The following is a 17603-nucleotide window of genomic DNA, read 5'->3' on the forward strand; positions in this document are numbered from 1 at the left end:
AATTCTGTGAGTGTGACTATGTCAGGCTGTTGCTTGACTGATCTGTGAAATAGCTCTCCCAATTTTGCCACAAGCCCCCAGATGGTAGTAAGGAGGACTTTGCAGGGTTGACAGGGCTGTTTCTGCCATTATATTTTCTAGTGCATAGGTTGATGCCAGGTGGTCTGGTTGGTTTCATTCCTTTGTTGAGACTTTATGGTGATTCATATATTCATAGTGAATGGCTTGCTATGCCATTTCATAGGGCAGCTGGAAATCAATTACATTGCTCTGGGTCTAGAGTCACATGGAGGCCATGCCAGTTGAGGATGGCAAATTTCCTTCCCTGAAGGGCATTGGTGAGCCAGATGGGTGGCAGGATGGCCTGCTGGGAGCAGCCCACGTTCCTGATGAAGGGCTTATGCCCAAAATGTTGACTCTCCTGCTCCTCAGACGCTGCCTGACCTGCTGTGCTTTTCCAGTACCACACTTTTCAATGCTAGGAGGAGCACCAAGCACATCTAAAATGAGGTGTCAACCCTGTGAAGCTACTAAACAAGACTACTTATGTGGCAAAAAGCACAAGCAGTAAGTGATAGGAGAGAAATGTCTATGATGAGATGGTATTTCCTGGTGTAGGGCTATACAAGGATTACATGACAGAGAGTAAATCCAGGGTTGGTTTGAGGTTTGATGTGGTATATCTTGAAACATGGGAGACACAAATATTTCTCACCAATTCAGTTTTCTGGTAACATAAAACGCTGCCTTCTCTCTCTCCCCAAAGATTACAGAATGGAAAACTCACATAAATTTAAATATATTGCGTCATTTCCGTAAAGTGCAGGAATATCACAAAGTAATACTTTGGAATGATAGCTGATGATAAATGTGTAAATTACTTTGAAAATATTTTAAAAACAACTTTGTTCTATCACAAAACAACTAGACATAAAAATGGATTTAAACTCTGAAATATGTTAAGATCATAGCTTTGTGAATATATTTGTATCTTGGTCTGTGAAAATATCAATCGACTCATGTTGTTAATTATAAAAGGAGAAAGATAATGATGAATGAGCCACCTGGAATGACTCATGTCTTTAGAGAATTATTTTACTTTTACATTTTCCTCTCATTGAAAATCCTGAAATCTTGGAGCATTGTTAAAAAGGCAGCAGAGCTATCAATTATCCGAAACAACCTTTAAAACAAATGAATCTATATGCTCTGCACAATTTGACATTTCAGTTATTACAAAATATTGGCAGTAGAAAATAGCTTGCTGACATGAGAATTCAATAGTTCCAGCTAATTAACTCTATTTGACAAAATCAGAAGTCAACATATTTTATTACTTTATGAAAGATGCTATACCAAACAACTGAACAGGTTATCAACCTCTAGAGTGGTATGATAAGAGAAGAACTAAGTGTCAATGTTTTTTGTTACATTTTATCCAGGAATTTGGCACCAAAATAGCCAATAAATGGCACACAGAAATCTATAGAATGTTAGTCATATTCTCAAAATAGTTTGTTTAGCTTAATTTTCTCTTAAATCACAGATGGATCTTGGATTAGTTGTTTAACAGTTATTCCCCACTTACAAGCTGATGCAGCAGTTAAAAAACCAATACCAACTCAGATTTAGCAACTGTTCCAGTGTAAAGCTGCTTTTATTTATACAGAAAATTGCTGGCTCCAACAACTGCATTCAGTTCTGATTTTGGAGTTATTTCTGTTGCACTGTTTGTTAAAATGTCTTAGTAATTTACAGATATAGAGTTTCAACTGTTCAGCTGACAGGTCAAAATGCAGATGAAGAAAGATATTTTCGAAACAATTGCATTGCAATAGAGGAATTTCACAAATTATATCTTTTCCAATCATTATTAGGGCATTTTATTCAAGAAGTTAGTAGCATTATTTGTTAAATGTAAGCTTCTTAATACAGTATGAGAATTAGCTCATAGGATTATTTCCCAGGTCAGCAACCTATGACCAGTGGGATTCCACAGGGATAAGTGCTGGGACTGTCACTGCTTACAACATATATTAACAATTTGAAAGAATGTACAGTAGCCAAATTTGCAGACCATACAAAAATAGGTGGAAAGGCAAGTTGTGAGAGGGTACAAACATTTTAAACAGAGTTAGTGATAGGTTAAATAGGCAAAAGGTTGTCCAATGGAGTATAATGTGGTAAAACGTGAAGTTGTTCATTTTGAAAGGAAAACAGAAGAAAACAATTTAAATGGAGAAAAACTGCAGAAAGCTGCAACATAATGGGACTTAAGAATACTTGTGCACAAACCACAGAAAGCTATCACACCGTGCATCAGGTAATCAGAAAAGGTAATGGAACGTTGGCCCTTATTTCAAGGGATTGTAGCATAAGAGTAGGGAACTCTTACTGCAATTGTACGAGACACTAGTGAGACCACATCACGTGTAATGTAAACAATTTTGGTCCCTTTATTTAAAGAAAGACATCATTTCCTTTGAGGCATTTCAGAGAATGTTCATGAGATGATCCCCAATGAGGGATTGTCAAATGAGCTAAGGCTACATGGGTTTGGACTCTACTCACTGGAGTTTAGAAGGATGGCAGATGATCTCATCGAAACTTACAGGATTCTTAAGGGGTTTGACAGGATAAATACTGAATGGATGTTTCCCCTCATAGAAGAGTCTAGGACCAGAGGGCATAGTCTCAGAATACAAGGGTGTCAATTTAAGATTGAGATGAGAAGGAATTTATCCTCTCAGAGAGTTCCGAGTCTTTGGAATTCCTTGACACAGAGAGCTATGGGGCAGAGTCTTTGTGTATATTTAATGCTGGGACAGGTAGATCCTTGATCAGCAGGAGACAGAAAAGTAGATGTGAGGAGCAGCCGATCAGCCATGATCCTATTGAATGAAGGAGTAGGTTTGGAGGGCTGAATGGCCTACTCCTGTTCCCATTTATTATAGAATTATATGCCATTATGTTATTTACTTTCATAAAATTCAAGGAATTATCAGTTGGTTTGCATGTAAATCTAACCACATGATATGTACATAATAAACATAAGTATCCAACAGAAAATACAAATGTGCTCAACTGATTAGGCAGCAGCTGCAGAGAGAGGAGCACAAATAAAGTTTCTATTTCACAAATTTGCCTGAAATGTTAACTTGCTTCTCTCTCCAAAGATATTTCCTGACATGTTGTATATTTCTAACAATTCTGTTGTTTTTTTTTTAAATTTTCAACATCCTTATATTTTGAGTTGACCTTAATTTCTAGCATTTCTTTTTCACCTTTAGTAGACACTATCCACAATTTATTACACAATTTTAAAGATATGCTTAAGGAAAATGGAGTTATGAAGACTACAAGACAGAATATGGACAGCGAAGGTTACCTCAGAGTAAAACAGAATCTTGATCAGATGGGCCAATGGAATTTAACTTAGAAAAAAGTGAGGTGCAGCATTTTGGAAAGGCAAATCAGGGCAGGGCTGAAACACTTAATGGGAAGGCCCGGGTAGTGTTGCTAAACAAAGAAATCTTGGAGAGAAGATTCATAGTTCCATGAAAGTGGAGTCACAGGTAGACAGGCTAGTGAAGACAGTCACATTTTGGTCTGCTTGTCTTTATTGGTCACAGCACTGATGTATAGGAGTCGGGAGGTCATGTTGCGGCTGTACAGGACATTGGTTAGGCCACTACTGCAATACTGCATGCAGTTCTGGTCTCCTTGCTTTAGGAAGGATGTTGTGAAACTTGAAAGAGTTCAAAATAACTCAAAAGGATGTTGCCAGGGTTGGACGGCCTGCAATATAGGGAGAGGCTAAATAAGCTTATATATATTCCCTGGAGCATCAGAGGCTGAAGGGTGCCCATATAGAGGTTTATAAAATCATGAGGGGCATGGATAGGGTAAATAGATCTGGATTTTCCCCCAGGGTGGGGGAATCCAGAACCAGAGGGCATAGGTTTAGGGTGAGAGCGGAAAGATTTAAAAGGACTTAAGGGGCAACCTTTTCACGCAGAGGGTGAAGCATGTACGGCACTGCCAGAGGTGATAGAGACTGATACAATAACAACATTTAAAAGGCATTTGGATGGGTATATGAATAGGAAGGGTTTAGAGGGATATGGGCCAAATGCTGGCAAATGGGACTAGATTTATTTAGTACATCTGGTTGGCATGGATGAATTGGACCAAAGGGTCCGTTTCTGCGCTGTAAACCTCTAAAACAGGAAATATCTTGACAATGATGGATAACAACACAAATATAATTAATAGACATTTGAACAATTTCCAAAATGAAGTCCCATGAACATTATTAGAATCAATATATTGTTAATAAACATTCACTCAGAATGTTTATTAAACCAGAAGTCATAAATAAAGAAAGCAAAATAATCTATATATGCTTTGGTCACTCATTGTTTAATGTTATCAAGTATTTCATGAAAATTAAAAGTCATGTCTTCATGACAGATCTTATAAAAATAAAGTACCCCTTAACAGTAGAAAATAAAAGAACTAAACTTTTACTTGGAAATAGTTTGGTTATTCTGATACTTGGTAAGGGAATTCACTCTAATTTGAATTTTAAATAAACAAACTTTCTTCAAAAAATTGATTTTAAAAAATTCAGAGATGTACTGCGACATTTTTTTTTATTGCATTGAAGCAGAGATGTAAATAAAATTAGATCAGGACATTACAGTGTATCGACTGATCCAAACTGCACCATGTTTCAGCAACAACAATTAATTCTTAATGCTACATTACATTCCGCTACACAACACCGCTGTGAAACATTGTGAACAATTGACTTATTGGTAAGCTGATTATTTCCAGAAAGTAAATTGTCAGGGTACTTGTGTAGAAACCCGCAGTGAATTGGAATGTAACAAAGCAACAAGTAACTGAAAGATATCTTATTTAAATTATGCAATGTATTATTGATGTCAAACCTCATATTACTGTCTAAAAAATTTAAGAATTTTACTGTTTATTATCCCACCCTCTTTGGGCCATAACGTGGAGGTGCCGGTGTTGGACTGAGGTGGACAAAGGCAAAAGTCACATACACCAGGTTATGGTTGAACAGATTTAGTTGAAATTCCAAGCTTTGGAAGCGCTGCTCCTTCGTCAGGTGAGGCCGGAGCGGCTGTTGGTCTATAACCTGGTGTTTTGTGGCTTCTGACTTCGTGCACACTGTTCAGGCTTCGCTCTCAGTAAATGAAGAACCCCAAGGTTCTTCCTTTTAAGTCCTTTCAAGTAGGCAACTGGGGAACAGGTGCTAGTAAAAGGGGAACTATAGCGTGCATTCAGCTACTACAAACCACTGAGGACTGTGGATACCACGGAGTTACCCTGGTTTTGTAGAGTTTGAGAAGATTCGAGATGCTGAAGATTCCCTGGGGTGGGGGAGTCCAGAACTAGAGGGCTTAAGTTTAGGGTGAGAGGGGAAAGATATAAAAGAGACCTAAGGGGCAACCTTTTCACACAGAGGGTGGTACATGTGTGGATTGCAGAGGAAGTGGTGGAGACTAGTACAATTGCAACATTTTAAAGGCAACTGAATAGGTATAGGAATAGGAAGGGTCTAGAGGGATATGGGCTGGGTGCTGGCAGGTGGGACTAGATTGGTTTTGAATATCTGGTCAGCATGGACGAGTTGGACAGAGGGTCTGTTTCTGTGTTGTACATCTCTATGACTCTATGATTTTATGTTGTTCATGGTTGGGGTGGCAAGGTAATTGGCAGCTCACCTGTTCCAGTAGAATTAGGTGGAAGTGAGTACTGCAGACGCTGGAGATTAGAGTGGCGCTGGAAAAGCACAGCAGGTCTGGCAGCATCCAAGGTACAGGAAAAATAGTCCTGATGAAGTCGATTTTCCTACTCCTCGGATGTTAGAGTAGAATTGTCAACCTAAATGCCACCCTGCACACGCCTCCAGCTCGCAAACCCTTTGGCCCAAATGATCAATGCTGTGAATATGGTGCTGATCACTGTCATCACTGCAGGACGAGATGGCGTTAACACTGCTGGGGAAGGAGGGCGTTACCCGGTCACTCTGCCGGGGAAGGAGGGCGTTACCCGGTCACCTTGCTGGAGACGTGCCTGGTCCAGTTTTTTTTTCTCCAATAAGATCTCGGTCATTCTTTCCTGGATCGATGTCACGGTCCCGATCCAGGTCTCTATCGAGGCAGAGAAGCCGCTCTGTATATCCCTGAAGAAGATCCAAGTCTGGATTACCGAGCCTAGATCACTTTCACCAAAGCGAGGGCGTACACCATCTGAAAACTCTGTTTGAAGGACAAGTGCTGACCGAAATGACTAAGTTGCAAAGCAAACTTTTTGGAATGAATTTTTTTTCGTTTCCATTCTTTTAGTTGCATTGGAATATTGATTCTTTGTGGGATTTTGATTTGATTTTAAATGTAATGGCTTGTCTCTAATTTAACTTTTCATGCTTGTCTCCCCCCCCCCCCCCCCCCCGTTAAAAAAAAAGCATTTGACTGTGTTTAAGAGTACACCTCCTGGCGTAGATTCTAAATCTCATCCCTTGCATTATTGTGTTGTATTCTTTTGTTCTATTATCATATTCCTCTCAGACCTGTTGAAGTGTATCATATTTTTGTATCTCGAAATAGAAATAAATAAATTGTTCTGAGAAAAGACAGTGGAAATGGAATTCTGATAATTCGCGAGAGAACGATTTTGTGTGAATTGTTTTATGGGCAAACCCTGATTTTTAAACACGGACCCTCAGTTCCCAATTCTTCAATATTGGAAACATCCTCCCCATGTCCAACTTCTCAAAAACACCTCAGGATCTTCGTATGTTTCAATCAAGTGGTCTCTTGCTCTTCTGAACTCTCCTGAGTAGAAGCATGGTCTGGTCATTCACTCAGTACATTCACTCCCGGTGTCTGTCTGCTAAACCTTCTCTGAGCTTTCAATCCATTTACATTCTTCCTGTAAATAAGGTAACCGTTACTGTTTACAGTATTCTCGATGTGCCTATGTCCTGTACAACTAAAGTATAACTTCCTTTCTTTTGTATTCAATTCCCCTTGCAATAAATAATAAAATCCTACCAGCTTTCATAATTACCTGATTCATTCTATAGGGGACCCAGCCAACACTGCAATCTCTCACCAGTTAGTTGTTTTTTATTCTTCTTGCTAAAATGGGCAAGTTTGCATTTTCCAACATCATACTCCATTTACCGCACCTTTTGCCCACCAAACCTTTTACGTTTTTTGTAGTATCCTTATGTCTTCTCATTGCATGCATATCTAATGTACTGTTATTTCCTGGTAGACTGATTAATATCTCCCAAAATGTGTTTAGCAGAATGTGGCATTGAAATAATTCATCTCCAAATCATGAAATAATTGGATTCAGTTGCAGTTTGCAGGTGAAACCCTTGTCATGTTTGGAGGTTGAATGGAACTAAAATGAACTGAAACAACCACATTTGAGAATTGTTAATTTTCAAACATCAAATGCAATGATAGAACATGCTCATTTAAACCATATCATGTTTAGAAAGTTTAGCTATTCAAGATTTAATCAGAAGTCATTCATCTAATTTGTAAATAATTACAACTCAGTGCTGTTGGAAGTACAACTGACAGTCAGTTTGGGAAATGTGAAACAATCAAGTGGGTTGCTGGAAGATTCTTGTGCAGCTTTTCTCTGTATTTGTAGAACCTCAGGATGTTCAGCAGTGACGGATCCTGCTCATTATACTGGTGATAGCTCTTTGACTGGCTCCAACCAATTCCATTTCTTAATTCTTTCCAGTTCTGATGAAGGATATAAGTAAATTATGGAAAGCTGCAAATGAACAAACATGTTAGCAGTAGGAATAGGACATGTGGCCTGCTTCCAGCCTGCTTCACCATTCAATAAAATCAAACCTGATCTGGTTCCTCTAAATTCCTGTCTATTCCCCAAAAATATACTTGATAAAGTTCTACTTTAGGTATAGTATTAAGTCAGACTCAAAGACTTGGGACAACTGTTTGGAATGAGTAAAAAATTTATCTGACAAAAAGATAACAAAGATTATTTGTTAGGAATTTTCCTGGTATTGGATGGGTGGTTCTGAGCAGAGTGTCTCAATTCCTTTATTTGGTCATTACCATTTCCAACTTAATGTCTTAGGTTCAGAAACTGATATGCGGTTGCAAAGTTAAGTGGGACAGTGAAATCTGAAAGCTCAGCAAATATGTTACTTCATTTTGACTATACTTATAATATTAACCTACATCATTTTTTGCAGATGCTGACTGAATGGCATGGTTTCCATTATTTTCTGCTTTTATTCCATTATCCAGCCTTTCCCTGAATTATTTTGTTATCTATTATAAAACATTCCTTTTTAAATGCTCATGTATTTTGTATTTTGACAAAAACAGAGTGTGTGTATGTGCATTGGTGAGGGTTTATCTTTTTAAAGCTTTCCTCTAACTTTGCTGGTAATAAGTCATACTGTATAAACTGATCATCCAAACCAGTGGAAACATATTTTCGCTGTTAATGTCATAAATTCTCATGTTTTAGAAACCCTTGCATAGATCTCTCTCAGCCTTTCTCTTCCAATGTAAAAACCCCAACTTTCTCAAAATTGCCTTTATCAATTTGACTTCTCAACCCCATCACTATTGTGAATCTTTATTTTGGCTGTACATTTTTCATGGATTTACATTATTCCTAGATATTGGAATGCCCAGATCTGCATGTAGTTTAGTGGAACTAATCTCTTCGGAAAAAAATATACAACTGTACATATACTGACTATGTTTAAGAACAGCAAGTTCTCTCTAATGCTTAACCATTCTATATTTTGTGGTAGAGGTTTATAAAATCATGAGGAGCATAGATAAGATGAATAGCAAAGGTCTTTTCCATAAGGTAGGGGAGTTCAAAATTAGGGAGATTTTTAAGAGTGGAGAAAGATTTCAAAAGAACATGAGGGGCAATGTTTTTACACAGAGGAAGTGATAGATGCAAGTACAATTATAACATTTAAACAACATTTGGATAAGTCCATGAATATGAAAGGTTTGGAGGAACATGGGCCAAAAGCAAGCAAGTGGGACTAGTTTAGTTTGGAAAACTGGTCTGCATGGACAAGTTGGACTGAGGGGTCTGTTTCTGTGCTATATGACTCTATGACTCTAAGCAAAAACCCTCTGACTGTGAATCACAATTTTAGGCTACATTGTTACTGCAAAAGTAATATTCCATCCTGAGTTCTGAGAAATAGTCACACCAGACTTGAAACGTTAACTTTGTCTCTCTCTCCACAGATGCTGCCAGATCTGTTGAGTTTCTCCAGCCTTTTCTGTGTTTGTTTCAGATTTCCAGCATCTGCAGTATTTTGCTTTTAATTGCATGTTGTAACTTTAACACTTTCTAGATTAGATTACTTACAGTGTGGAAACAGGCCCTTTGGGCCAACAAGTCCACACCAACCCGCTGAAGCGCAACCCACCCATTCCCCTACATTTACCCCTTCACCTAACACTACAGGCAATTTAGCATGGCTAATTCACCTGACCTGCACATCTTTGTGACTGTGGGAGGGAACCCACGCAGACACGGGGAGAATGTGCAAACTCCACACAGTCAGTCGCCTGAGTGGGAATTGAACCCGGGTCTCTGGCGCTGTGAGGTAGTGCTAACCACTGTGCCACCGTGCCGCCCCATAGTTCCCTGCTTTTTGATGTGGAATGAAGTATTTAAAAAGTGTAAGAGATGGGAAATTGTCTAAAACTGGATCTCAAAGCACTTATAAACTAAATGTGAAATGAACGGGCAAGGCACCGTTCATACACCGGAGAGGCAACCAATTCTTCATACGTTCATTATGAAGTAAACAATACCATTGTATTGTCCAGAAATTCACGCAATTTTCACTTGACATTAAAACCGTACTAGTATGATAATCACCAAACATATATGATTTTGTTTTTTGCATAAGAATAGCATTGCTTAATTCGAAATAAAAGAAGGAGCTACAGATGCTGGAAATCTGAAACAAAAACAGAAATTGCTGGAGAAACTCAGCAGGTCTGGCAGCATCTGTGGAGAGAGAAGCTGAGTTAAGCGGGCTCAAACATTGCTTCAATTAACCAGATTCCTAATACAACTGCAATGTCCACAAATACATCAGAATTACTTTTGTGTGCTTGTATCTATAAATAACAAATTGACCACCACATGCAGTACGGTCGGGACTGTGAAAGACTTTAAGGTTATGTTATTGTTGCAGAACTGCCCCACAGCAGCTCAGAGCACATTCTGCAAAATAATGCGCCTAACTATTGAAACATACACTTCATTGAACATATGCTTGACTCACCGACAAAATACTCCAACTTCCCAAACAAATTTAGTTATTAATCTACAATGCCATCAAAGTCATAACAAAAACAGAATTTGCCGGAAAAGCTCAACAGGTCTGATAGCATCTGTGGAGAGAAATCTGAGTTAACGTTTTGGATCAAATTACCCTTCAGAACCCTGTTTCAGGGTTAACTCTGATGGGATGCTGCCAGACCTGTTGAGCGTTTTCAGCAATTTCTGATTTTGTTCCTGTTTTACACATTCCGAAGTTCTTTTGTTTTTAAACAAAATCTTTCGTGAGGTCAAACTTGCTGATGAGTTTGGAGTAGTTGTGACCACTGCTTTGAGTGAGCGTTCTCCGCTTCTATCCTCTCTCTGAAGATCAGGATATCACTGCTCTGCTCTCATCCCAGCTCTGTCTGTGCTCTCTGACGCCCCACGCTGTTAAATGGTGCCGTCCCAAAACGGGGGTGTCACAAGTCACATAAATCAAAACATTTCTATCACCAACGCAAATGATATGTCACTTTCATCTTGCTGAATATTATAATATATAGCGAAATTTCACTCAGGGATTCTGTTGCTAACAGTCCAACACTCACCTCTTGATCCCGTGAGATTCCGATCTCTCCCCTTCAGCTTCTCTTTAGCACATTCCAGCAGTTTGCAGCTTCTGAGACGTGGCATTGCTCCGTCCCCTCAGTCTAACTCAATACTTACCGCAGGTACAGTCATTCAAACTACACTTGGGAAGAATTTATACAAAACTTCTGGTAATTATTAATCATTTGTAAAATAATGTAACTATTAAATTTGTATGCTGTTGTAATTCAGCTGAAAGTTTAGCGATGATCTTACCATTACAATTGAACATCTGGAAAGTTCAGCTTTGAAGGATGTTAACTTATGGTTTATTTGTTATTTTACTAATATATCCTTTATTATTGCAAACTATTATTTTATATTCTGTTATTACATTGAATATTTTATATGGCAGTATTGTCTAAATATCAATTTCTGAAACAGTAATTGAGACCAGATGCCATTTTCAACAATTTTTAAAACCTTCACAAAGTGTAGAGCAAACTTTATAAATAAATAAGTTAAAATGTATTTTCTCAGTTGGCAAACTAACTGCTTGAATTTGCAATTGTTACTTTTTTAAAGTGTATGTATATTTAAAAAAAGATTTTACATTGTGGCTATCGACTTTAAAACGGTAAATACCAACAGTACTAACATGTAATTTTCGGAATCAAATGTTCTTCGGTGGTAATCCTGACTTTGATTGACGCTTTACATTCTACGCTTTTTCTTTCATTTTTACGATCACAGTTGGGGAGCAAGATGAAAGTCTGGTAGAACAAATTGAAGCCTTATGTTTTACTACATACAGTATTCATGATACGTTAAGTTAAATTGAAGATTAATGATACAGTAGTGTTGTGCAGTTCTGGTCTCCTTCCTATGGGAAGGATGTTGCGAAACCTGAAAGGGTTCAGAAAAGATTTACAAGGATGTTTCCGGGTCGGAGGATTTGAGCTATAGGGAGAGGCTGAACAGGCTGGGGCTGTTTTCCCTGAAGTGTCAGAGGCTGAGGGGTGACCTTATAGAGGTTTATAAAATCATGAGAGGCATGGATAGGATAAATAGACAAGTCTTTTCCCAATGGTGGGGGAAGTCCAGAACATTAGGGCATAGGTTTAGGGTGAGAGGGGAAAGATGTAAAAGTGACCTAAGGGGCAAACTTTTTCATGCAGAGGGTGGAACGTGTATGGAATGAGCTACCAGAGGAAGTGGTGAAGACTGGTACAATTACACATTTAAAAGGCATCTGGATGGATATATGATTAGGAAAGGTTTAGATGGATATGGTCAAAATGCTGGCAAGTGGGACTAGATTAAGTTAGGATATCTGGTCAGCATGGATGAGTTGGACCGAAAGGTCTGTTTCTGTGCTGTACATCTCTATGACTCCATGACTCCAGGATTTTGAGCGACCAATTGGAGTTGAAGTGAGAATGAAGAGTGGTGTCAATGCAGTTTTCTCCCTGGGCAAAAGCCGTGCTTGTACATAACTGACTTTTGAGGGTGGCATTAGTGTCAGGGATCCCAGGATATCCCAGTGACAATGAGTGGAAGAATCGGACTAGCAACAACAAGCAGAGTGCCAGAGTGACGTAGTAGGTAGTTAATGTGAGAGTTTGTGATGATAGTGTGAGAAGAAAACTCATTAGGCTCTTAGCCAATTTCAAGCCACACCCAAGTTATCAGAAATCACTCAGTTATCTGCGCACAGTAGTCAGACAATCAGTTATGGCGAATTGACTGTGAACAACCAATGGGGTAGGTAATCTCTAAGTTTTGTGTAAATTGGAGGTTATTTTCAGTTGTTGAAGTTCTAAATTAAGTTCAAGAGGATAAACTACATTTCATTTGCCAGAAAATACCCACTCTCATCAAATCCTCAATTCTCACCTCATTCCATTTATGAAGCACACTGTTTATGACCACACTTCTATGTTGGTACAAATGATATTAAGTATCGTTAATAATATTCCTAATAATCCACTCAGAATTATTAATGATTCTTTGCAAACAGTGTAAATGTTAAAGGAAATCATTTTATTTCTCTTCAAGTGGTGATTTTGGGGATCTGAAATTACAACAACCATTTATACACGAGCTTTAAAGATAGATGTCACAGCATGTTAAATAAGCATTATGAGCAGAATATCTAAAGAAACGATGCCAGACATTTTCCAATTTGCATCTGCTTCTCTTCAAAGTTCTGTTAAAATATTTATCAATTTGGCAATGGGTTAATATTAACCATTCTTAATTCATTTGTTTTTACATCTGGATTTTGCAGCATCCATGAAAACCATTAGCACAATGGAATATCATCCTATCAGCAGAGAGGAAAAACGATTTCCCAACAATTTATGTTCTTAGAAGGTATGATTTAATTTAATAGAGACACTTTGAGTAACAGCATTTATTTATTTTTTCCTCCAGATGATACAACATATTGAAAAAAACTTTATCTTTGATATATCCCAGCATTTACAATTCTTTAGATATATAAATTGACAAATAATGAAGTACATTTAACAATTACATTACGGAGGACAATGTTAAATATCTTGTGAAAATTATGATTAAAGGAATCTAAAATGATTTGAAGTTAAGATACCATCCATGGTCTGATTCACGTTCAGCTTCTCTCTAAACATCCTTTATTGATCAGTGACGAAATGAGTTAATATTAATCATTCTTTATTCCATTTGTTTTTATATCTGGACTTTTCAGCATTCCTGGAAACCTCAAGTTTTTAAGATTAGATTACTTACAGTGTGGAAACAGGCCCTTTGGCCCAACAAGTCCATACTGACCCATCGAAGCACAACCCACCCAGACCTATTCCCCTACCTTTACCCCTTCACCTAACACTACGGGCAATTTAGCATGGCCAATTCACCTAACCTGCACATTTTTGGACTGTGGGAGGAAACCGGAGCACCCAGAGGAAACCCACGCAGACACGGGGAGAACGTGTAAACTCCACACAGAGATTCGCCTGAGGTGGGAATTGAACCCGGGTCTCTGGCACTGTGAGGCAGCAGTGCTAACCACTGTGCCACCGTGCCGCCCACCAAAATCCCAAAATCAAAGACTGAGGATGATTTGTGATTCTGAACACCAGGTTTAGAAGGTATGCTTTTGTTTAATATTCAAATCATTACATAGCAAAGGTGAACAGTCTATTTATGCAGTCTGTTTATATGTGTTTGCTGTTCTATGTGGGAAAGCTAATCAGCATTTGTTACTCAGCCTGGATTATTTGATAAATATGCACTGACTATAGAGAGCCAACATGGCTTTGTCATGTACAAGTCATGCCTGGCTAATCTACTTTAATTAGTCACAAATAAGATAAACAAAGTATTTATGGCCATTATCCATGTGTACTTTCAGGAATCATGAAATACGATTTCACACAAAAATATTGACAATGTGAGTGTACAGAGTTAGAGGCAGATTTTGTCTCGGTTATAACTTTGTTATGAGACATAATGAGAGTGAAGATTAAGGCAGGTATTCTGATTGTCAAGACATGGCAAATTGTCTTCCATTGGAATTTGTTCAGGAGCTTCATGCCACAATATTTAGAAATGGTTAGGATGAATGAACACAAAATTGAAAATCTAAATTTCCAAAACAATAGGAGAAGGCATTTGCAAAAAGACATTGTACAGTCCCCATCCAAAGTACTATGTTCAGTCTCCAGTTCAACTCAGGAAGGATATGTTTGTCTATGGCGATATGGAGTTCAGTACAAATTCATCGGAATGATGTGGGGTCTTAAAGAGTTAAATTATGAGAACATAATTTGCATAAACTTGACTTATATTCCTTTGAGTAGAAAAGACTGAGCTTTAATTTGATCAAGTTCTCTAAAGGATGCAGTAAGGCTTATATAAAGAAACTATTCCCTCCAACAACAAGCAGGTGAACTGAGTTGAATTACTGATCAGCTATGATCCATCTGAATGATGAAGCAGACTGAAAGGCTGAAATGCCTATTCCTTGTCCTGTGTCTCAAATTGAGGAAGTTCATTATTTTTAACAAAATTGTAGTTATTACTAACTGCAATTGAAAATAATGTTTTCCTGGTTAGCGTAACCTTAAGTTGGAACATTTCAGTAAAAATTGTGTTAAAAACTAGACTGTTGAGGTTGATGGTGCAGGTTGATTTCTCTGTGGAAATGATGATCTAAGGGATCTGATATTGTCTGAAGTAAAGATGCCATCCATTTCCTGATTCACATTGTGTTTCTCTCTAAATTTTCATGTCTCAGTTTGGAAATTTGTTTGTTTTATTATATCTTATTCCATCTGTTTCTATGTCTGGATTTTGCAACATCCCTGGAAATCTCTGGGACACAGAACATCATTCTATAAGCAATGAGGGAAAGGGATTTCCCAACATTTATGCTTTTAAAAGGTATGTTTTCTATTAGTACAAACAATTTGAGGAACAGCATTTACTTGTTCTATTCATCCTAATAATACAATGTATCATTCATAAGATATTGCCATGGACTGATCCCATCATTTACAACTCCTTAGATTTATAAATAATATAACTTTACTGTCATTTAATAGTGCATATATAATGACATTGTTTCCTCTTTAAGTGCTCATAAGTGTGGCCCATTGAATTCAAATCATTTACTATTCTGACTGAAGTTACAATTTGTTAACATGTCTAGAATTGAGAAATCATGTTATAAAAAAAGAGCTGTAGCTATTCTTATTGTATATCAGAATCTATTAAATTAGTGTTTTGTTTGTTCATATGAAATTATGTTGAAACATTTTACTAACACTGTAAGAAAAGAGGAACACATTAATTATGTTGGAGCATGTTGTATTTCTCTGTGAAAATGATGAAATTGGGGATCTGAAATCATCTGAAGTTAAGATGCCATCCATTTCCTGATTCACATTCTTCTTCTGTCTATACTTCTACTGGTATATTTATCAGTTTCATAATTAGTTATAATTTTTTTTATATCTGCATTTTACAAGATTCTTGGAAATCTAGAAGATGATGACATCCTTCAAGACAATAAGGAATTGAATTTGCAATCTTGACGGAGTTGTAGAAGATATTTTACGCACATTAAATAGACATGCCCTGGAAATAATCAGCTTGATGTTTCTTGTTTGTCTTTCCATGAAGACCTGAGGTTTTTTTTGAGAAAAGGCCTATTTTGTTTCATTTCAAAATATGGTTTTATAGTGTATCCCATTTCCTATTTAAAATACAGAAATTATTTGCTGATATTGAAAATATTGCTGAAGAAGCAGAACACTTTACAAAACAGTCACACTGCTGAATTAATGGAACAGTTTTCTACTTTCTCCTTCTCTAGTTACAGTGGGCTCATTGCCTGTAATATTAACTAGGAACCAGATAGGCATCCAACGTTTCAAAGAAACTTAGAAACATAGAAGATAAGAGCAGGAGGAGACCATTGGGCTTGCTCCGCCATTCATTACGATCATGGCTCATCGTCCAACTCAATAGCCTAATCCTGATTTCTCCCTATAACCTTTAACCCCATTTGCCCCAAGTGCTATATCTAGCTGCATGTTGAATACATTGGCATCAACTACTTCCTGTGGTAATGAATTCCACAGGCTCACCACTCTTTGGGTGAAGAAATGCGTCCTCACCTCTGTCCTAAATGGTCCACCCTGAATCCTCAGACTGTGACCTGTGGCTATGGGTGCACCCATCATCAGGAACATCCTCGCTGCATCTATCCTGTCTAGTCCTCTTAGAATTTCATAAGTCTCTGTGAAGTCCCCCCCTCATTTACCTGAACTCTGGCTGCATTTTGGGAAAGCAAATCTTAGCAGGACTTATACACTTAATGGTAAGGTCCTAGGGAGTGTTACTGAACAAAGAGACCTTGAAGTGCAGGTTCATAGCTCTTTGAAAGTGCAGTCGCAGGTAGATAGGATAGTGAAGAAGGTGTTTGGTATGCTTTCCTTTATTGGTCAGAGTATTGAGTACAGGAGTTGGGAGGTCATGTTGCAGCTGTACAGGACATTGGTTAGGCCACTGTTGGAATATTGTGTGCAATTCTGGTCTCCTTCTTATTGGAAAGATGTTGTGAAACTTGAAAGGGTTCAGAAAAGGTTTACAAGGATGTTGCCAGGGTTGGAGGATCTGAGCTAAAGGGAGAGGCTGAACAAGTTGGGCTGTTTTCCCTGGAGCATCGGAGGCTGAGGGGTGACTTTATAGAGGTTTACAAAATTATGAGGGGCATGAATAGGATAAATAGACAAAGTCTTTTCCCTGGGGTCAGGGAGTCCAGAACTGGAGGGCATAGGTTTAGGGTGAGAGGGGAAAGATATAAAAGAGACCTAAGCGGCAACTTTTTCACGCAGAGGGTACGTGTATGGAATGACCTGCCAGAGGATGTGGTGGAGGCTGGTACAATTGCAACATTTAAGAGGCATTTGGATGGGTATATGAATAGGAAGGGTTTGGAGGGATATGAGCTGGGTGCTGGCAGGTGGGACTAGATTGGGTTGGGATATCTGGTCGGCATGGACAGGTTGGACCAAAGGGTCTGTTTCTATGCTGTACATCTCTATGACTCTATGTGATCAGGAGCAACAAAGTGTAGTCACAGTGAGGGGCTAGTCCAAATCTAGGGTTTCGTTGGATTG

General features: G+C 38.2%; 2 long non-coding RNA genes and 2 other non-coding genes across 5 annotated transcripts; 3 read left to right on the forward strand and 1 right to left on the reverse strand.

Annotated features, from left to right (window-relative positions):
* Positions 1–7556: 7556 nt before the first annotated feature.
* On the reverse strand, positions 7557–11814 carry LOC140480549 (uncharacterized). Of its 2 annotated transcripts, none has more exons than XR_011961343.1 (3): positions 11591–11814; positions 10953–11090; positions 7557–7833 (listed from the first exon to the last, which is right to left on the reverse strand). It is a non-coding gene; the product is annotated as an uncharacterized lncRNA (long non-coding RNA). The 2 variants fall into 2 exon arrangements; XR_011961342.1 differs by having other exon boundaries at positions 10953–11095.
* On the forward strand, positions 10994–16066 carry LOC140480548 (uncharacterized). Its single transcript, XR_011961341.1, has 5 exons — positions 10994–11123; positions 13223–13308; positions 13664–14066; positions 15303–15360; positions 15948–16066. It is a non-coding gene; the product is annotated as an uncharacterized lncRNA (long non-coding RNA).
* LOC140480963 (small nucleolar RNA SNORD123) lies at positions 15115–15183 on the forward strand. The gene has a single exon (XR_011961440.1). It is a non-coding gene; the product is annotated as a small nucleolar RNA SNORD123 (small nucleolar RNA).
* On the forward strand, positions 15796–15864 carry LOC140480961 (small nucleolar RNA SNORD123). The gene has a single exon (XR_011961438.1). It is a non-coding gene; the product is annotated as a small nucleolar RNA SNORD123 (small nucleolar RNA).
* Positions 16067–17603: the final 1537 nt, after the last annotated feature.

The sequence above is a fragment of the Chiloscyllium punctatum genome, chromosome 8 (assembly GCF_047496795.1).
Source record: "Chiloscyllium punctatum isolate Juve2018m chromosome 8, sChiPun1.3, whole genome shotgun sequence".
In the NCBI taxonomy this organism is placed as follows: Eukaryota; Metazoa; Chordata; class Chondrichthyes; order Orectolobiformes; family Hemiscylliidae; genus Chiloscyllium; species Chiloscyllium punctatum.